Consider the following 19,477-nt stretch of genomic DNA (forward strand, 5'->3'; position numbering starts at 1 on the left):
TTTGAATCTAGATTTATGGCAGACTCAGAAACTCAGAACAACGTTTTCAACTGAAGATATCTAAAATATCTAGATAAATTTTTAAGACAAATTCTTTGGAGCCTCAAGGAATTTACTGGATAGTGAAGTAATATCTGATGGAAGAGGTAAATAAATTTTAAGCAACTGAAATATTTCCATTACAAATTAAAGCCAACACTTAAGACCTTGGCATACACCAAGGAGGGCAAATAAATTCACAATCAGACATATCATAGTGGAACTGCAGAAAATAAAACAGCAAAAACAAAGCATTTAGAGAAAAACAGATTTTATCTCCAAACAACTAATAATTAGAGAGAGGGCTGACTTCTCAGCAGCATTGATGGAAGCCAGAAGCCAGTGGAATGGAATTTTAAATTTATTGAAAGAAAATAGCTGACAAACTAGGATTCTGTACAGAGTTAGATATCCTTAAAGAGTTACGGTGAAAGAAAAACATGATTGAAAAGAACACATTGACAGAGTTTGCTACTTGGAAATGCACGTTGAATGAACTACTAAGGCATGTTTTTTCAGGAGAAGGAAAATATCACCAACAGGTCCTTGCGGTATTTGAGAGGAGGGTCAAAGATTCTATTGATTTTGGTGCCATTTGTTAAGTAGAATATATGTTGCAATTTCTAATATAATGTCAAACAGAAGAGTAACTGTCAAACTAACAGAGAAAAAATGAAATAACAAAAACACTTGATCATACAGCTTATCAAAATTTGTGGGCTACAGTGAAAGCAGTGCTTAGAGGGAAATTTACATTGAATGCATATATAAGAAAAAATTATCTGAAATCAATAATCTAAGTTTCCACCTTAGGAAATGAAGAGAAAATTAAATTCAAATAAGCAAGAGAAAAGAAATAATGAAAACTAAAGCAGAAACCAATAAAATTGAAAACAGGAAATCAATAGAGAAAATCAATAAAACCATAATTTGATTCTATGAAAATACCAACAAAAGTGATAATTCAGACTATGAAAAGAAAGAGGGAAGGCACAAATTACTAATACCAGAAATAAAATAGGGGTTATGAATATGAATCCTATAGACATTAAGAGGATGAAGAAAAGAGTACTATGAACAACTGTTTGCTCTCAAATTTGATAACCTAGATGAAATACACTAGTTCCTTGGAAGACAACAAGCTATCATAGCTTACATGAAAGGAAATAGATAATCTGAATAGCCCCGTGTGTATTAAAAAAAATTGAATCAGTAATTAACAACCCATCCAAAACAGAAAGCGTCAGTCCCAGTGGGATTCACTGGTGAATTCTACCAGACATTTAAGGAAGAAATTGTACCAAATATCTACAATCTCTTTCAGAGGACAGAAGCAGAGGGAATACTTCCTAATTTAATTCATGAGGTCAACATCACCCTAATACCAAAATCAGTCAAGGACGTTACAGGAAAGAGAACTATAAACCTATATCTCTCATGAAAAAAAAAGTAACAAATCTAATAATATGTAAAAGAATAATCCACCACAACCAAGTGGGATTTATCCCAGGTATGCAAAGCTGATTAAACATTCAGAATCAATTAATGTAAAACACCACAACAGACTAAGAAGAAATATCACATGATCATACCAATATATGGAGAAAAGCTATTTGACAAAATCCAACACCCATTCATTATAAAAACTTTCAGCAAACTAGGAATAGAGGGGAACTTCTTGAACTTGATAAAAGACACTAACAAAAACCCTACTGTTAACATCACACTTAATGGTAAGAACCTAGAAGCTTTCCTCTTAAAATGGAATTGGTAAAGGAATCCCGTTTCATCACTCCTATCACATATCCTGATGGAAGAGTTAGCTAATAAGATAAGAAAAGGAAATAAAAATATACAGAATGGGAAAAAATAAATAACACTGTCTTTGTTTGTAGATGACATGATCATCTATGTAAAAAATGCCAAAGAATCAACAACAGAAGAATCTCCTGGAACTGGTAAGTGAATATAGCAAGGTTGCAGGATACAAGGGTTAACTTACAAAAATTACTATTTTTTTTATATGCTAGCAATAAACAATTGGAATTTGAGATTAAATACACAATACCATTTAAATTAGCACCCTCAAAAAAGAAATACTTAGGTATAAACCTAATAAAATATGTTCAAGATCTATATAAGGAAAACCACAAAACCCTGATGAAAGAAATCAAAGAATATCTGCATAAATGGAGAGATATTTTGTGTTTAATATTAAGACCAGTTCTTCCCAACTTAATCCATAGAGACAATGCAATCCCAGCCAAAACTCAGCAAGTTATTGTGTGGATATCAACAACTTGATTCCGAAGTTTACAAGGAAAGCAAAAGACCCAGAATAGCCAACAAAATATTGGGGGAAGAACAAAGTCAGAATACTGACACTCCCAGATTTCAAGACTTACTGTGAAGCTATGAAGGTGCTTTGTGACCACCTAGAGGGGTGGGATAGGGAGGGTGGGAGGGAGATGCAAGAGGGAGGAGATATGGGGATATATGTATATGTATAGCTGATTCACTTCGTTATAAAGCTGAAGCTAACACACCATTGTAAAGCTATTATACTCCAATAAAGATTAAAAAAAAATAAAAGACAGTATGGTACTGGCAAAAGAAGAGACAAATAGAATTGATGAATGGGCTAGAAGAGCCAGGAATAGACCCACACAAATATAGTCAACTGATCTTGAGAAAGGAGTCAAGGTAATCCAATGGAAGAAAGGAGAGTCTTAACAAAGGGTGCTGGAATAACTGGACATCTACATGCAAAAAAATGAATCTAGGTACAGACCTTGCACTCCTCACAAAATTAACTCAAAATGGATCGTATTACCTAAATATAAAATGCAAAACTATGAAACTCCTAGAAAACATAGGAGAAAATGTAGGTGACCTTGGGATTGACGATGACACTTTAGATACAAAATCAAAAGCATGATCCATGAAAGAATAAGTTGATAAGTGGACTTCATTAATTTTAAAACTTCTATTGTATGAAAGATACTGTTTAAAAAAAAGGAAAGATAAGCCAAAGCCTGGGAGCAAGTCTTTGCAAAATATATATCTAATAAAAGGCTGGTATCCCAAATGTACAAAGAATCCTTAAAACTCAACAGTAAGAAAACAAGCAACCCAATTAAAAATGGTACAACATTTTAAAAAATCAATTAATTAATTTATTTATTTTTGGCTGTGTTGGGTCTTCCTTTCTGTGTGAGGGCTTTCTCTAGTTGTGGCAAGCGGGGGCCACTCTTCATCGCGGTGCGCAGTCCTCTCACTATCGTGGCCTCTCTTGTTGCGGAGCACAGGCTCGAGATGCGTAGGCTCAGTAGTTGTGGCTCACGGGCCTAGTTGTTCCGTGGCATGTGGGATCTTCCCAGACCAGGGCTCAAACCCATGTCCCCTGCATTAGTAGGCAGATTCTCAACCACTGCGCCACCGGGGAAGCCGGTGCAACATTTTTGAACAGATATGTTACCAAAAACATATGCAAATGGCAAATAAACATGAAAAAATGCTCACCATCTTTGTCATTAGAGAACTGCAAATTAAAACAGCAAGATGCCACTACACACCAATTAGGATGGCTAAGAACTCTCATACATTGCTGGTAGGAATGCAAAATGTTACAGTTACTTTGGAAGACTGGTTGGCAGTTTCCTACAAAAGAAAAACAAAACCCTGTACTGTTATCATATGATCCAGCAACGAAGCTACTTGGTATTTACTCAAATGAGTTGAAAACTTAAGTCTACACAAAACCTTCCCATGATGTCTATAGAAGCTTTATTCATATTTGCAAACTTGGATGCAAACAAGAGGTCCTTCAGTAGGTTAATAGATTAACAAACTGTGGTACATCCATACAATGGATTATTATTTAGCAAAAAAAGAATTGAGCTATAAAGCCATGAAAAGACATGGAAGAACCTTAAACCACATTGCTATGTGAAAGAAATCAGTCGGATAAAGCTACATAATTTATGATTCCAACTATATGAAATAGTGGAAGCCAAAACTTTGGATACCGTAAAAAGATCCGTGGATGCCAGGGGTTGTGGAGAGAAAAAAATGGTGCCAATAGACTTGCTTGATGCAGGGTTGCCACAAACCTTCAATTTGTAATAAAACACAATACCCGTGAAGTGCAATAAAATGAGATATGCCTATGTACCTATTAGAATGGCCAAAATCCAGATCACTGGCAACACCAATTGCTGACAAGGGTCTGGCATGAAAGAAGCTCATATTCATTGCTTCTGGGAGTGCAAACGGAATAGCTACTTCGAAAGTCAGTTTGGTTCATTCTTACAAAACCAAATATTCTTTTTCCATATGATTAGCAATCATGCTCCCTGGTATTTACCTAAATTATACCTCACAAAAGCTGGCACACAGATGTCTATAGCAGCTTTATTTATAATTTCAAAAACTTGGAAGTAACCAAGATATCCTTCAATAGGTCAATGGATAAATAAACTGTGGTACATCTAGACAATGGAATATTATTCAGTTCTAAAAAAAATGAAAAGAATGAAGTGAAATTAAATGAAAAGAAATGAGAAGACATGGAGGAAACTTAAAAGTATATTTCTAAGCATAAAAAGTGAGACTAAAATGCCTACATACTTTATGATTCCAACTGTATGACATTATGGAAAAGACAAAACTATGGTGTCAGCAGAAAGATGAGTGGTTACAAGGAAAGAATGAGTAGGAGGAGCACAGAGGATTTTTAGGGCAGTGAACCTATTCTGTATATTTAAGGGTTCATTACACTTCATTAGACATTTTTCAAAACCCATAGAATGTGCAAGACCTATGTAAGCTACGTACTCTGGGTGATCATTGATTTTTCAATGTGGGTTCATCACTGTAACAGATGTGCCACTTTGTTGGGGGATGTTGATAATGCAGGAGATGACACGTGCGGGGGCAAGAGGTATATGGGAAATCTCTGTAACTTCTGCTTATTTATGTGTAAACCTAAAAGTGCTCTAAAAAATAAGTTCAATAAAAATAAAGCAAAGTTTACAGAATTACTTGGTGAAATTGATAATCTACAACTACTTTAGGAAAGGTTTAGTATTTAGTATGTTTTTTGGTACCTGATAAAACAAACCAAGAAAAAATAAGTAAATACAAAGAGAACTCGAACAATATGATTAGCAACCCAACCTAATGTCCCCATGTAGAACACTGCTCACAACATGTTTTCATTGTGTCTCTAATGAGTTGTAGAAAGCCTTTAGGCTGGGCAGGGGACAGCCACGTGTTTGGGGATTGTTGGTGGATAGTTGAGGGGAGAGGAGAAGAAAGTTGAATACCTGGGTGAGGGCATGAAGACATGCGTTTGGAGAGCCAATCTAGGGATCAGCCTAAGACAGAGATGTGGTCTTCACCAGCCAGAACTCCCCATGAAGGTGGATCAAAACAGGATGTCCCAATTGCACTCATCACCTGATTTCCAAACCTCTCCCTCCTTTTGTTTTCCCATCACACTCATCCTATTTTAATTTTTCCAGTGTCTCAGGTTCCAAATAGTCACCTTTGACTTCTGTCTCTCTTTAGCTCACTACAATCAGACATCATATTCTCAAATTCTTCCATCCAGTTCAAACCCATGTACATATCATAGACTATGTGCCAGGTGTTCTGCTCAAAAATGGGGTTATAGGCATGAATAAGACATGGTCAGAGAGGGTTCTGCATCAGTCTAGGAGGAAGGAAATGATGAGAGTAGTCTAGGAGGAGGGAGAAACAGAGCTTTAATTGGAGCTCTAATCCTCACTAGATGACTTTACTTCTTGATTCTCTAGAGAATGCATAAGGTGTCGTGAAATGCACTGATAGTTCTGATGCTAATCATGGGAATCTTTTGAGGCATTCCTCATTTGTTTCTAACTTTTCTAGTTTCTCTTAGAGTTGTATTTGGTTTTGGGTACCCACTTTCTATCTGTGATCCAGTTCTTTCACTTTGTACTTGGTGTTGGTGTTTGGTGGTGTTGGATTAACTTCTGTGGGTAGGAATATGTCTCATACTAATTACAGACTCATTTCCAGTTCTGGCTCCTGTCTGGATTCACCTTCAGACCACATATATCCCCCAATGATAATGGGGGGATAGTGGTATGGGCACATTTGTTTTCTGGACACCTTATTTCATAGTTTTCCATCTATAACTTTTCATTGTTGGGCATCTACTATAGGGCATAGATTATCCTATATATCACCTGTATCAATTTGCTCATGAGTCTATTACCTATTCCATATACACACTGCCACTGGGCCTTCATGTTTGCTCTGGTATATTCAATAATTTTTTTCCTCTCTTATAATTCCTTTTCCACATTGCATCCAGAGTCATCCTTTTGACATCCAAATTTAAATCATGTATTGTTTTGTTTAGAAAACTGAAAATTCTACATTGTCTCGTGATAAAATTAAAATGACTTATCATTCAAGGCCCTTATACTTTAACAAGAATCATACTCTACCATACCTTTCACAACCACTCCTTTTCCTTTTCCTAATACTTACCTCACTCTCTCCCTTAAAAACCACACTCTGCCATCTTCCTTCATTCTCATGGCATTCTTGACTCTAAATATTACCCTGGATGAGCCTTTCCTCCCCACCTTTTCTGCCAGGGGTTCTATATTCCTTCTGCCCTAATTCAAGTTTCTCCTTATTTGTGAAGCCTTTCATTAATCTTTAGGTTGAGTACATAGCTCTCTTTTCTGAGCTATCAATAGTACCTTGTACTTATATATATTATATAGATTTTCCGACTGTTTATTTTTAAAGCTTTTTTTTAAAAATTTATTTTTGTCTGCATTGGGTCTTCGTTGCTGCACACGGGCTTTCTCTAGTTGTGGCAAGCGGGGGCTACTCTTCTTTGCAGTGCGCAGGCTTCTCATTGCGGTGGCTTCTCTCGTTGCGGAGCACAGGCTCTAGGCACGCGGGCTTCAGTAGTTGTGGCACGTGGGCTCAGTAGTTGTGGCTCCTGGGCTCTAGAGTGCAGGCTCAGTAGTTGTGGCGCACAGGCTTAGTTGCTCTACAGCATGTGGGATCTTCCCAGACCAGGGCTCAAACCCGTGTCCCCTGCATTGGCAGGCGGATTCTTAACCACTGTGCCACCAGGGAAGCCCTCCAAATGTTTCTTAATTGCCTGTTTAGCTCGTGTACTCCCCTTCTTCCCATACTTGTAGCTATTATGCATCAACCACCATGTCAAATTCATGTTTTGTTCTTAAGAAGTCTTATAGTTTATCCTTGTGTCTCTGTTTTTAGTCTCTGCTCCTTTTGACTTTTTTCATCACTGTTTCTTTTTCAGTCTCTGTGTCAATTCTTATACACCTTTCTCTTCCATTTCCCTTCTTTCTTACCAACTTGTCTCTTTAAGCCAAACTCCTGTTTTCAAGTTGTTCCAGAGATATGTGCATATAGAGTGGGTTCTTTCCCTGAGTCTCTTAGAGTTAAGGCTGACCGCTTTTAGTTTAGGCTTTGGCTTCCTGTGTAGCACCGGGCCTGATTTTAAAATAAGATAAGGAAGTAAAAAAAAAAAAAAAGAAAAACTTTTTACTGTGTTTTAACATTTGTTATTATCTTGCAAAGGCTCACGGATCTTGAATTATGTGTTTAATAATGACTCAAGTTTAAAAATTATCATAAGAGGACTACTGATTATAAGGTGAGTTGCCCTGTGTGGGTATGCGTGTGAGTGCCCCTGGGTGGGGCATCACACATATAAGCCCTATTCATCACCCAGCTGTCAGGGTCAGCCCTTCCTTGTTTCTACCAACTGCTGTGGAAAGGCTTTCAGTTTTATTTCTCTTGCTCTCATTTCCCAGAAAAAATAGTTTTTCTTTTCTTTTTAAGTCAGCAGTGCCTTGGCAAGGATAGAAAACTTTTCCACGTAAAGAAATGTTGCCATGTCTTGTAGATCCTGTCTCAACTTCATTCTTGCCACAGAACTTTAATTTTATCTAAGTTTCTTTAACTTCCTAGAAATAAACATTTCTGCCTGGCCAGTGCTGTTTTTACATACTGTGACCCTAATTATAACTATAATTATGATGTCTAAAGTTATAATTGAGCCTGAGAAATTTTGGTTCATGCATTTTCTTCTAAAAGACTTGATTTAGAATATTATTTGACATTTATCATATGGTGATACTGCAGTCTTTTATTACTTTGCCTGCTGAAAGATGCCTAAAATCTTCTGGAGCTCTGATAACTGAGAGTTAGAGTGGCTAAGGGTCTATCTTTTGTGGGAAGCTCTCATTGAGATCAGAAATGGGTTAGGTGTAGGGGAGAAGAATAGTTGATAAAAGGGTTAGAAAAGAATCCAAGAGCGTTTTTAGGGAAGAATAAAATCTCAATCATAGGCCTTCAGTTCTTGGCTGGGTTGGGAGACCTTTCTTATAGACATGCTCTCAATGCTTTCTCAGAGACCTCTGTAAACCTCTGTTATGCCTCAGTGACCATATTTCATGGTATGCTGGGACCAGCCTATACTGACTCATGAGAACCAAATGTCAAATGTTCAGGAATTTTGTAAGGCAGTTATTAAGCACAGCCGTTATGAAAAATAAATTATATAGGAGCACATCCGCAAATACGAAGGGATAAGTAGCTCCAAGGGCACATCCTTCTACTGAAACAATAAACAAGCAAGAGAAAAAACATCAGAATCAACTTTGTTGGAAATCTGGAAAATAATCAAAGGTCTATAGTAACCAAGTATCTGCTGATCAAGAAAAAGGCAACTTAAAAATGGTAGGGGAGTGTTGTGGCATTTTTACTTGCCTTTGGGCCACCTTCCTCCCCTGCTTGAGGGAATCTTGAAGATATCAGCCCACATTCCCATTGTGACACCCTTGTCCCTGCTTTCAAAGGGAGAAGAGCAGACCTTGATCTCAGAGAATTGTGTTTGTCTATTTGAAGCCCTCTGGGGGCTATCTGAAGGACTGACGAAAGGCAGTTTTGTTTTTATTTTGCGTAGCACAGGGCTTCTTCAGGGCACAAAAGCAGCCAAGTGGAGGGCATTCCTTGCAAACAAGAAAGGTAAATGGACAACCCCTACTGTCTGGGGGAAGATGTTAAGGTTGAGACAAATAATAGACATGCTGAAACTTGGTAGGAAAGACTGGAGAGAGATTTTGTGTGGAAGTGGAACAGTAAAAAGTTCCCTGTGTGTAGGATTTATACCTCTAAATGATCCTTAGGTTCAGAAGCAGAAAGTGAAGGCTAAGGCAGAGTTGTAAAGGGCCAGGTTAAGCATTGGAGGAATGCTAAACACTGAGCCAGTATGCAAAGCGAGGTGTTTTTTGTTTTGTTTGTTGGTTTTTTGTTTTGTCTTTAGGCAAAAAAATCTCAATCAACACATAAGCTCATGATAAGCTAAAGAACACATTTCAGAGAGCACAAACCACAAATATCTTTAGAGAAAAAGGTAGAAAAGTACTAAACATATAACCAAAACCCACAGGAATGAACCAAAACAAACCCTGAGCACGAGAAAGATTATGATTTCAAGAGTCACCTTATTATAAAATACAAAATGTTCAGTTTTCCACAAAAAAAATTTTAAAACGTGCAAAGAAACAAGAAAATATGACCCATTCACAGAAAAATGAATAGAAACTATCATGAGGAATCAAGTCATAGAATGTATTCAGCAAGGCCTTTAATTCATCTGGCTTAAATATGCTCAAAATGCTAAAGTAAATCATGGACAGAGATTCAATAACACCAGGGGAATGATGTGCCCCAAATAGTATATACCTCTGAAGAGATACAAATTATAAAAAGGGACCAAACAAATTCTGGGGTTAAAAATTACAATAGCTGAAATGAAGAATTCACTAAGAATTTGAACGTCAGATTAGAGCAGGCAGAATTAAAAACCAGAGAACTTGAAAATAGGTCATTTAAAATTATCCAGTCTGAGGAACATAAAGATGAAGGAGTGAACAAAAATGAAGAGAGCCTAGGAGACCTGTGGGACACCATCAAGCATACCACATACAGATAATGGAAGTTGTGTAAGGAGACAAGAGAGAGAAATGATGTAAAAGAATTTTGAAGAAACTATGCCCAAAAAGTCATAATTTGATTAAATACATGAATTTACACATTTAAGAAGCTCAATGAACTTTAGGGAGGAAAAACACAAGAGGTCCACACTGAGACACATTATAATAAAACTTTTAAAGGCCAGAGACAAAGAGAGAATCTTGAAAGCAGCAATAGAGAAGTGACTGTCATATACAAGGGAGACTCAGTAAGAAAAAGACTGGATTTCTTAGCAGAAACCATGGAGGCCAGAAGGCAGTGGGATGACATATTTAAAGTACGTAAAGAAAGAGAAAACCCATAATCCTATATCTGGCAAAACCATCATTCAAAAATAAAGAAGAAGTTAAGACATTCTCGGATAAGCAAATGCTGAGGGAGTTTATCACTAGTAGATATGTCCTACAGGAAATGCTAAAGGGAGTCCTTCAGGTGGAAATGAAAGAACACTTGGCAGTAACTTGAAGCCACATGAAAAAACAACACAGGTAAAGAAATATATAAGCCAGTATTACTGTATTTTTCATTTGTGACTCCTTTTTCTTTCTCAATTTGATTGAAAGACAAATGAATAAAATGATAATGATAAATCTATGTTAAATGAGCACACAAAGTAGAAAGATGTAATTTGTGACACAACAACATAAAGGGGAGGAGGGATGGAGCAGTGTAGGATCAGAATTTTTATATACTTATGGAAGCTAATGTGATATTAATTCAACATAGATTGTTACAGGTTTGAGAGGCTAATTGTAAGCTCCAGGACAACCAATGCTAAAATAACTTTTAAAATATACAGAAAAGGAAATTAGAAAGGAATCAAAATCATACACTACAAAAAAAATCAAACACAAAAGAAGGCAGTTAATGGAGACCTTGAGAAACAAAAAAGATATGAAACATATAAAAGACAAAGCAAAATGGCAGAATAAGTGTTTCTTTATCAGTAATTTTTGTAAATGGATTAAACTCTTTTATTAAAAGGTAAGTATTCTCATAATAGATTGAAAAACAAAATGCAATTACATGCTGTCTAGAAAAGACTCATTTTATATCCAAGACATATAGGACAAAAGTGAAAGGATAGAAAAGGGCACTCCAGGCAAATAGTTACTAAAAGAGAACTGAGGTATCTACGCTAAGATCAGACAAAATAGACTTTTAAGTCAAAAATTGTTACAAGAGACAAGGAAGAACACTAAATGTTGATAGAAGTGTCAACCCATCAAGAAGATATAAAACTTATAAACCTATGAACCTAACAACAGAACTCCAAACCATAGGAAGCAAAAATTGAGAAGTGAGGACAGAAATAGACAGTTCTGAAATAATAGTTGGAGATTTCATTGCTGTACTTTCAATAATGGATAAAACAACTAGGTAGAAGATCAGTAAGGAAACAGGGTAGTTGAACAATACTGTAAACCAGCTAGATCTGACAGACGTAAACAGACTCTCCATCCAACAACAGCTAGCAGTGTTTCTGCTGAACAAATTTTCTCAAGAACTTTGTGGATCTTCTATAGATTTCAGTGGGGTTCACTCCTTTAGACAAAAGCCACTTCTATGGTTCTTTTCCAGACAAACCCTTCTGGAAAAGCCTTGGCCTCCCGCTGAGATGGTAGGGAACAGTGACCTTAAGCTTCCTAGAGGACTTCTAATTTGGTTGATATCTGTGAGGCAAACCCTTATCTTCTTGAAAGGACCATTTTTGTGCTTGATTCCTTTACCTTTTAATCTTTCTGAGGTTTTAGGAAAAGCTTGTACAATCATAATCAACAGAGATTCAAGACTCTGAATCTCTTTATTCTAATGGGTTTTGCCTTTTGCAGAGGCTGAGAAATTTCAAAATTCTAAGGCCTTGGCTCCTTTTTGTTTAACAGTTCTTTCCCCAGTTTATCTTTCTTTTCTCACATTTTATCATAAGCAGCAAGAAGAAATCAGGAGGCACTTTTAACACCTTACTTGGAAGTCTCCCTAAGTATAAAACCAGCTTTTAAGTATTTCCTTGTACATAACTCCAGGACATAATTTTGCTAAGCTTTCTATCACTACATAACAAGAATCCTCTTCCTTCTGTTTCTAATAACATGTCCCTGAATTTCTTCTGAGCCCTCACTGCAGCATACCTAAAGTCTGGATTTCTTCTAACAGTCTGTCGAAGGTATATAGGCTTTCTCTGTCATGCTCTTCAAAGTTCTTCTAGCTTCTGCTCACTTGCCTGATTCCAAAGCTGTTCCCAAGTTTTAGGTACCACTTCTAGGCACCAAAATCTGTATTATTTTTATATTCTCGTATAATTGCCACAACCTTAGTATCTTAAAACACACACACATTATATCACAATTTCTGTCAGGAGTCTGGCATGGCTTAGCTGGGTCCTCTGCTCAAGGTCTTACAAGGCAGCACTCCAGGTGTTGACTGAGCTGTATTTTCATCTAGAGTCTCAACTGGAGAAAAGCTGCTTTCAGCTTATACATGTTGACAGAATTCATCTCCTTATGATTTTAGGACTGTCCACAGTTCCTTGCCACATTATCTTTTCTGTAGGCCCTCCCTCAACATGGTAGCTTACTTCTTTAAGCCAGCGGGAGGGAAAATTATCTCTAAAGAAAGGCTGAGTCGCTCTTTAAGGTCTTTTCCCTGATTAAGTCAAGCCTACCCAGGATAATATTCCTTTTGGTTAACGCAAAATCAACTGATTTGGGACCTTAATTTCATCTGAAAAATTCCTTCATCTATGCCACATTCTATTGGCTAGCAGCAGGGCGAGGGCATTACATAGGCCTCGAATCATGGAGCTACCCTCATCTGGGTGCCAAGTGACAAAATATGTAACATGCTCAGCCCAGTGTTTGACCTATTCTAAGGGTTCAATAAATGTTAACTCCTCCTATCATTTAATTTTTCTAAAGCCCTGTTGGAACCACAGTCTTAGTGCCCAGAGGGATGTGGGACTCAATGAGGTAAATCCCACTGAAGGGGAGGAGGACCTAAAGGAGGTTTCCACCACTAAGCCAAGGGAGAATCTGATTCTCCTAGTAATAAGAGCATGCCTCACACTTTAGGAAAATCTGGAGAGAGGAGCTGTTGGTGGGGACTTGAAGAGCTAAACCAGAGAACTTAGAAGGAATACGTATGAAGATTAGGTTCCAGGGAATTTTTCAGTGCCTCAAGGTAAAGTAGGAAGGAATTAAGGGAAGCATAGCCCAGGGAGTGTATGCCATGGAAACAAGTAGGATGGCTGTTATCTGGGGAGACATATAACCTTCAAGACATCCTTTTAGTTGGCCAAAGGGACTTGGAGTTTAGGTGGCTCAGGATTGTAGCTGAGCTATTCTGTACATGGAATTCATTTAGTGCCTACACCTATTCCAGGTGCTAGAGGCAAATTTTCAGAGAGGATATCTAGTTAAGATTGGCCTAGGAACCAAAGTAACCAGAAAAGTGGCAAGTGTAATGGGGAAAACATCATGAAAAGAGACAAGGGCTGCTCAAATGGGATGAATAAGGCCCAAGGGCCATAGGATCCTATAGGACCAGGAATGGACATGTAGGAAAACGAGAAGCTCCCCAAGGTAGAGGAGCAGCCTCCAATCTGCGGGAGACCATGAAAACTGAAAGTAGAATGGCAGACCCACCACTCCAGGGAGCATAAATATAGGGTTTGATGACAATATATCAAGTACAATAAAGATTGGGAAGCTTACATACATTGGGGAATGAAAGGATCAGTCAAGACAGAAGGGTCTAAATTAAGGCCATGCTTTTTTTGTTTGTTTTTAAAATTTTAACTAGAAACTACATACCACAGCTGCAGTCAGGAATGCTGATCCTGAAGGTTAACTTTCAGAGGTGGCTTCCTGTCTCCTGGTGCTTCTGCCATGAGATAATGGGAAATATTAGCCATAGAAATTGCTGCAACATGGAAAATAACTTTCATCATTTTGGTGTAGACTGAAAGTTAAGGGAGGTGCTGTGTCTCTTTTCTGCTAATGTTTTAGTTATTTTCTTGTTGTCTCAGAACGAGGAGTCTCTTTCCTTTAGGAAATGTGGGAGACTGTAACCCAAAGAAAGCCTCTTCAGCGTTTGAAATCCCAGAGCCATTGACCTCCAAATAGGTTAGGAAGGAACCAAAAGGGTAGGACAGTAGCTGCGGCTGCTTTTTCTTTCTAAGACTTAGGACTAAGCCTGTTGAGCTAGAATTCTCATGGGTATCAGTTCAAGGGCACAGACAAAGGCACATAGGGAGGAGGGTAGACTCCTCAATGATTGTCTCCACTGGACAGGCTGGTTCAGATTTGGACAGATATTGTCCTGACACTGGAGTTGGGGAGTCTGTGTATCCTGTTACACTGTCAGGCTCTTCTCACTCTGCATGAGTAAGTCTGCTGGGCATTGGGTAGGAGTTGAATGTGTCAGAAGACATTTTTCAAGATGACCTTCCCTGAAGGGAGCTAGCAGACCATGGATATATCCCCACATTAGGAGATGATCTGCCAGTGATTTGGGAGCATTGGTTTATACCACAGTGGACACAACCTTTGCTCACAAAGCAGAATGGTACAAGTAAGACTTCATATTGACTAGAGAAAGTGTATTGTGGAAATCAATCCATATATTTAGTCCTTGCTAAAGACTGAGTCCCTGGTATTTATGTAACCTAACAAAATGATCTCTGCTGAAGACTAATGCAGTGGCCTTTACTAGGTGTATGTAGGTCCAGACACACTAGTAATTTCCTCAGGAGTAAGTCAGTTTTACAGTTAAGGTGTATACCAGGATCCCTCCTTCCCACCCCTGTCTAGAGTGTCTGGGAAGAAATCCTTTGAAGTCACATAAAAATTCAACTTTGTGAGTTCCAGCAAGGATCTATTAACAGTCAAAGACTTACATCCTTGTTCAAGACCATGTTGTATCTTTTCACTGACCTATTCTCTAAGAAAAATACATGTAAAATAGTGTGTATATCTGAGTGCTGTGTATAAGGCACTTGTTCCAATAGTTTCCCAAGGCAACAAGCCATTCTTTGTAGCTTTGTGTGCCTCAGAGCTGATACTGGGGTTGTGTCAATGAAAGAGAAGTAGAGATATGGGTAGTAGGAAGAAGGATGAGGAGAAGAAAAGATGTCTTTTAGTTCTTGTCTACTTCAGTGTTGCCTACAGTGAAGGACTTGTGGCCTAGAGGTAGATTATTTGCCCATACTTTGTGGTGATGGAAAGATTTTGACAATGATTTCTCCACCTAGCTTATCATACAGTTTTGGTCTATTTGAATGCCAAATTATAGAGATAGATTTAAAGAAGGCAGAAATTGCAGCAAATTAATGGAGGTGTTAAGGATTGTAATGTCCTCACTCCTCTGATCGAACTGGACTTGGTTTTAAACCAATTTAAAGTTAAAAGTATGAGTTAATCTTTCAAAGTAGTTGTTCTCAGTCTTTATTTTGGATATTGATCACCTGAGGACATCTTAAAAATGTGGGTTCCCAGCCCCACTCACAGAGAATCTGACATGGGATGTCTAGCTTATTGCTCAGGAACTGTGGTTTTTATAAACCCCCCAACTTTAATTTTATAAATGCTGCCAAGTGTTCAATCATATTTTGAAAAAAACCCAACCCTATTCTAAGGAGACATTTTTTTTTTTTTTTTTTTTACATATGTTACATGGAGCTTTTTATTTATTTATTTATTTATTTATGGTTGTGTTGGGTCTTAGTTTCTGTGTGAGGGCCTTCTCTAGTTGTGGCAAGTGGGGGCCACTTTTCATCGCGGTGCGCGGGCCTCTCATTATCGCGGCCTCTCCTGTTGCGGAGCACAGGCTCCAGACGCGCAGGCTCAGTAGTTGTGGCTCACGGGCCCAGTTGCTCCGCGGCATGTGGGATCTTCCCAGACCAGGGCTCGAACCCGTGTCCCCTGCATTGGCAGGCAGATTCTCAACCACTGCGCCACCAGGGAAGCCCCTAAGGAGACATTTTTAATGGAGAAAAGATGGGAGTGTAAAAACTAAATTTGCCATTCCTGTTGGCCTGAACATGAAGATTATCTCCTTTGAGATTCTTTACTTCTTAGTTTCCAACTGAGGTGTTCTTTCTGTCTCAGTATTTGAATGAATACACATGAAGGTTCAACTACTATGCTAGAATGTTCAACTGAGGGATCTTTAAGAATTTAACTTCAAAGGATAAAGACACGGAAAGGGCTATGAAGAGCTATAAAGCTCATTAAGGAGACAGGCAGGCTAGATCCAGAAATGCTGCCAACATGTGACTGAGTCTAATATGGTTTTCAGAAGGAGAGATCAGAAAGGATGTTTGAGAAAAATCATCAAAGAAACAATAGAAGAATATTTCCCAGAGCGGCAGTATGGCCTGATTCTCCATAATGAAAATATACATCAAATGTTGTACAGAATTAATAACAACAACAGTAACAACAACTCTAATATATCCTGGAAATATTCTCCTATTTTTAGAATAAAGAGTAAAGAGTTTGAATATTAAACAAATGAAAAATCTGGTTTATTTACAGATAAGTTTAAAGCAGACTGATATCAGAGAAACAATAGAAGAATCTAGGGAGCTCCTCTTTGTTGACCATCTCTTCTCTCTGTACCCATCATGATAATGTGCCTTTGAGTGAACTAGATCATACAAGTACCATGGATTGGAAGTTTGGCAAAGATTTTAAAAATTTCAGCATTTATTTCACACATATTTATTGAGGGCTGTCATCATGCTGGGAAATGTTTTAGGTACTGTGTGTTGATTGATGAATAAGGCAGGTTAGATACCTGCCCTTACAGTGTTTACCCCTAGTGGAGGGAAGCAAACCATAAACTTGTAAGTATTTGAATAAGCAAAATAATTTCAGATTATTTTAAGTGCTAGGAAAGAAACAAGCAGATAATGGGATGGAGAGTAACTTGAGGCTGCTTTCGATATGTAGTTAGAGAATGTGTGTTCAAAGACTCTGCTGCTAATCGTGAGCTGCTTTAGGCTCTTTATGCAGTGTCCAGCCTTTCCCAGTTTCTGTCAAATATAATGATCCACCAATGCCACTTCTGAGTATTTATCTAAAGGAAAAGAAAATACTAATTTGAAAAAATCCTCCCTCTCCCCTACCAGGTTCATTCCAGCATTATTTACAATAACCAAAGTTGGAAACAACATAAATGTCCATTGATGGATGAATGGATAAAGAAAATGTGGTACATTTCTAATGGAATATTATACAGCAGTAAAAAAAAAAGGAAGGAAATTCTGCCATTTGTGACAACCTGGTTGGACCTTGACAGCATTATGTTAAGTAAAATAAGTCAGACAAGGATAAATACCATATGATCTTACTTGCATATGGAAATGAAAACGAAACAAAACCAAAAACAAACTAAATGATACAGAGAACAGGTTGGTGGTTGCCAGAAGTGGGGGAGAGGGAGGGCAAAATGGGTGAAGGACAAAGGCTAAAATTTCCAGTTATAAAATGAATGAGTCCTGGGGATGTTAATGTGCAGCATGATGACTATAGTTGATAACACTGTATCATGTATTTGAAAGTTTCTAAGAGGAAGCCCTTAAAATTTTTCATCATAAAGAAAAATAAACTATAACTGTGTGGTGATGGATGTTAACTAGACTTTGGTTATCGTTTTGCAATATATACACGTATGGAATCATGTTGCACAACAGAATAATATTATATGTGAATTATAGCTCAATAAAGTAATAAAATTTTAGCTTGCCTCTTAGTCTCTGCCTCCTATTATAGATTTTATTATTCCTTTAGCTCCTCTTTGGACTTGTTGGATTAACTGTGTTGAACAGCTTATCCACTTAGAAACTCATCCTGAATTCCTAAGTCTAGCCATTTGGGGGTATCCATTCCTTTTTGATGGGGAAATGGTGATGTGGGCACCTTTTATTTCTTGGAAGCCCATTTTCCCTACTTTTTCCCCTAAACTGTGGTCCTTGTTAGTTACTTACTAAATGCTCGGCATTAGTTTGCCCTATTTATTTGACTGCTCTGTAAGAGAAGCTCTTGAATCTGTTATCTCTATCCTTGTTGTGGTCCATCTTTCACATTGCATCCTGAAACTTGTAGGTAAATCATTTACTTGTTTACAGAACTTGAAAACTCTTCATTGGTTTATGATATCAAATTACTGGGCTCTGGCGTTCAAGACCCCTCACAATCTGGCAACAATTAACCCAATTCCTTTTACAACCACTCTTTTTCCTTTTCCTAACATCTAGTTCACTTACTTCTCTTAGAAACTATACTCTGTCGTCTGTCCTCAGCCTCATAGTTTTCTTAACCCTGTATGTTGAGGGGGAGCAGAATATGCCACCTCCAAATCTGCCACTTTGGCATGTGGATTGTTTTGAGCTGAAGGCAATTAAGACCCAGCAGACTCAGGAAAACTTTTTACCTCTCCTTGAACTGCCTAAAAGAATCATATAGAGGGCCTGTACCAGAGAGAGCTATTACCAGAGACAACTTTTTATATCAGACAGATGTACCTGCATGGCATGGCAAACATTTGCTTACCAATCATTTGCTCTTCTCATCTTCTTGTGAAGTGTCTTCCTTGCCTTTGAAGCCCTACACTCCTACTTCCTTCTCCTTAGCTTGGGATAGTATATATGCCTCAATTGCCAGATTGCTTTGAGTCTTCATGTCTTGGTGGGGATCTTGTAAGTATGTAATTAAACTTAATTTTCTCCCATTAATCTGTTTTATGTCAATTCAATTATTAGACCAGCCAAAAAATCTAGAAGGGAAATTGTTTCCTCCCCTAAAATATTATGTTACATGAGCACTTCCCAGGACACTATGCTCCTAACCCAATTCAGGTTTCTCCTTATTTGTGAAGGCTTCCTTTATTCTTCCAGGTTGAGTTAGTTCCTCTCTCCTCTGTGCTTACCATAGCACCTGTTACTTACATGAATCATAATAACAAAGTTAAACTTTTCTTGAGTCCTTTACTCCTGGAAGCAGTGATGGTTAAAGAAATCCATCCACCCTTTTGTGTTCTGAGAATTAGTTTACTGCAAAGAACCACCTTTCCCCATATGACTTATATAAACTCATCTGTGTTTCCCTTTATTACTTATAGGGAGGCCAGACACAGACCGCCCCCCCCCCTTTTAAATTAACTTTATTTATTTATTTCTATACAGTAGGTCTTTGTTGGTTACCTATTTTAAATATAGCAGCAGACACAGACCCTTTAAATTCCATTCTTTGCCTCATAAAGGATTCACTGAGCTGTTTGTCCCCCTGATCAATTGGAAAGTGTTTGAAACTAAACATTAGTTAAAATTCTCTCCTTTTCAGTCCCCTTAACTTTGACC

The 19,477-nt window shown here is 37.8% G+C and overlaps 2 protein-coding genes across 2 annotated transcripts in view; one reads left to right on the forward strand and one right to left on the reverse strand.

Moving 5' to 3' along the window:
* ZNF215 (zinc finger protein 215) overlaps positions 1 to 19,477 on the forward strand; it is a 284,622-nt gene that overhangs the window by 141,361 nt on the left and 123,784 nt on the right. Inside the window, exon 5 of the mRNA XM_059931013.1 lies at positions 1,935 to 1,997. The gene's annotated coding sequence lies outside the window, so the exon portion shown is untranslated. The remainder of the gene's footprint in view (positions 1 to 1,934; positions 1,998 to 19,477) is intronic.
* The window catches only part of LOC132370631 (interferon-induced very large GTPase 1-like), a 31,518-nt gene that overhangs the window by 11,370 nt on the left and 671 nt on the right, over positions 1 to 19,477 (reverse strand). Inside the window, exon 2 of the mRNA XM_059931010.1 lies at positions 13,929 to 13,998. The gene's annotated coding sequence lies outside the window, so the exon portion shown is untranslated. The remainder of the gene's footprint in view (positions 1 to 13,928; positions 13,999 to 19,477) is intronic.

Source organism: Balaenoptera ricei, chromosome 8 (assembly GCF_028023285.1).
Source record: "Balaenoptera ricei isolate mBalRic1 chromosome 8, mBalRic1.hap2, whole genome shotgun sequence".
Classification (NCBI taxonomy): domain Eukaryota; kingdom Metazoa; phylum Chordata; class Mammalia; order Artiodactyla; family Balaenopteridae; genus Balaenoptera; species Balaenoptera ricei.